Source organism: Pundamilia nyererei, unplaced genomic scaffold, assembly GCF_000239375.1.
Source record: "Pundamilia nyererei isolate P.nyererei 1_Seehausen unplaced genomic scaffold, PunNye1.0 scaffold00825, whole genome shotgun sequence".
Classification (NCBI taxonomy): Eukaryota; Metazoa; Chordata; class Actinopteri; order Cichliformes; family Cichlidae; genus Pundamilia; species Pundamilia nyererei.
In genome coordinates, this window is record NW_005188226.1 from 1 (window position 1) to 2,711 (window position 2,711).

Below are 2,711 nucleotides of genomic sequence, written 5' to 3' on the forward strand. Positions count from 1 at the left end.
GTTTCAAACGGTTACAGATGTTAACAGTCACGAGGGCCTTGGTGTTTTTTGATGAGGAGATTGTCCTTATATATTGTGCAAGTTCCATTTTTAATACAAGAAGTTCAGGCTTTCTGCCGAGGACTTTGCTTTTGTGTATATGAAATTTTGCCAAAAATAAAACCAAATTTACAAAGAAGAAAGCATCATTGTCCGTGTCTTTAAAATTATAATAGCCAAAGATAACATCCTTATAGTATAGTTGAAGAGTAGGGAGAAAAGAGTCAGTAATAAACAGTTCTGTGAAGAGGTGGTTGAACACACCAGTGACGCACATCACAAGTATCCAAATGAAGAGGTTCAGAAACAATGCATATGACAAGGAACTGTCAGGTAGTGATCAGCTGATCACGGGGTCTGGTTTGAAAGGGAGACACCACCCACCTGTTCGCCGCTCAAACAGCGTTCTCTTCATGTCAGGAGCTCCTAATCCTTGCCGACGTCAGTCTCCGCCTGCTTCAGCAACTGTGAGTGTTTTTCCTCATGATTAATTTTCTCAGCCCGGCTCCGCTCGCTCTCCGTTTGTAACGCCAGTTCCGAAGCCACGCTTCGTGCACTGATCGTTACTAGAGTATGTGCGTGCCTGTTCCAACGCGCCTTCGCCGCGTTTGGGTCTAGCCAGCACGCCACACGGGCACGCCGAATTACTGTGTTTAATTCGTGCGTTTCCCTCGATCGTGACAGGGGCAAGGATTAGGAGCTCCTGACATGAAGAGAACGCTGTCTGAGCGGCGAACAGGTGGGTGGTGTCTCCCTTTCAAACCCGACCCCGTGATCAGCTGATCACTACCTGACAGGAACAAGTAAGTGCTGTGCAGCAGAACAGGGCAGTAAATTACTTAGTTAAAGGTAGTGATATGTGATTAATCTTGGCAAAGTGTGCATGTGCATTTTTTCCATCGATCGCGGTACTCACAATGAACTGTATTGTTTAGCAACGGCTGACGAGTACCCCCAGGTGTGATCCTTCATTGTGGCCAGGTGATGATGCTGAACTGATAGCTGCATCCCAGTCTGTGGAAGGTATGTGAGATTCAGAGTTAATATACATTGTAGGCTACTGTTTGTACAAAGTCATTATAATTACAAAACTAATTGTTCATATCATTTATAGATTCACTGAAGTCCACATCTCCACATCTGCAAGTCAACCTCTAAAGCATAGGTGTCAAACTCTGGCCCACGGGCCAGATTTGGCCCGCAGCCTAATTACATTTGGCCCGCGAAGCCATACCAAATTATTATTAGAGCTGGCCTACTGGTATTATACAGCTAATATATATATATTGTTTAGTATTAAGCTTTGCTTGTTCCATATTCAGTTTTTCAGCAAAACTTGTTTGAGTCCATAAGAAAAGATTCATTCTTATATCTGGAGGAAGATTTTTTTTTTTTCCAATAAATATTAATGTTAGCCCACGACCTTCTTCCAGTTTTGAGTTTTGGCCCACTGTGTATTTGAGTTTGACACCCCTGCTCTAAAGCAACAGCTGACAAGCAGAGGTGCTTCCTCCTCCTAGACGTCTGGAACACAGACACAGCTCACCTGTCCAAGGAGTTTGAGAACACTGTACAGTCACAAAACAAATCTACTGTGCAGCCCAAACACCGTGAGTCCACAGAGGCTGCCACACAGTCCAAAAAACTTGACACTGTTGGACTCACTAAGTCATCTGCATCCCAGTCATGATCATACAACACAATTACCGTTGAGAGTCATTCACCTGTAAGTGATATTTATTTGAAATCAGACCATTTCAGTTAGAGTGTGTGTGTGCGTGCGTGCGCACGTGCGTGTTGTTGTAGTATTCTATGTCATATGTGTGTGTTTCAGGTGGAGCTAGAGGGATCGGGGTGTCTCTGGGAAAAGCCTAATGGTATCCCATCTGCTGACATTTCCTGGCTTAAAGAGGACACTGAAAGAGGGCTGTTTACTCCTGTTCAGACATACAAGGATGTTACTGGTGTGTTAAAGAGGCGACGGGTGATTAAATCAGATTGCATGTGGTTTTGCCCACCAGAACCTCCTGGCTATGCCAGGGCTGCTGTGTCCAGTGTACAGCTCTTTTTTTCGCAGCCACGTCTTTTTGTGGGGTCCTGTTGGGGTATGGAAGTACTCTCTTAAGTGTCCTCGAGCTGACGAGTGTGTGGGTAAAGGACAAAATGTGCACATACATAAGTCTGGCTATCACCACCGGGTAATTTCACATAAATATTTTACTCAAGTCTTCAAATGTAAACGGTAAAACTGCCATCCTTGATTCATATGCCTATTTTGGTCATTTTCTCTCTTCATTATAGACTTCAGGTATCTCACATCTGTGATGTGTCCAACTGGTACACGATGCTTACTGAGGTCCCGTGCTGCGGACATGTACAAAGGCAGGCAGAAGTGGCGGAGGAGGAAAAGTTGGTCGGTGGCTTGCCTGGGACTCGGCAATTTTATCACAACTCAGGGACACCAAGCCATGTTCCCGGCAATCCTGACTAGCAAGTGAGTAAAATGATCACCACGTTCATTTGTATTTTAAAGGCTATAAGTTTGTTTTTGTAGGGTTTCCTTTGTTGTTGTTGTTGTTGTTGTTTTGTAAAAGTTCTCAATCACTCACTCAATTCAACATCAAGAACTTGGCTGTGACTGTCCTTCAGGGCGCGGTGTGGATACGAATGTT

General features: G+C 44.3%; 1 long non-coding RNA gene across 1 annotated transcript; it reads left to right on the forward strand.

The window, feature by feature from the left end:
- The first annotated feature begins 475 nt into the window (after window positions 1-475).
- Window positions 476-1,167, forward strand: LOC102210329 (uncharacterized). Its single transcript, XR_312476.1, has 4 exons — window positions 476-506; window positions 724-842; window positions 975-1,062; window positions 1,154-1,167. It is a non-coding gene; the product is annotated as an uncharacterized LOC102210329 (long non-coding RNA).
- The last annotated feature ends 1,544 nt before the right edge of the window (window positions 1,168-2,711 follow it).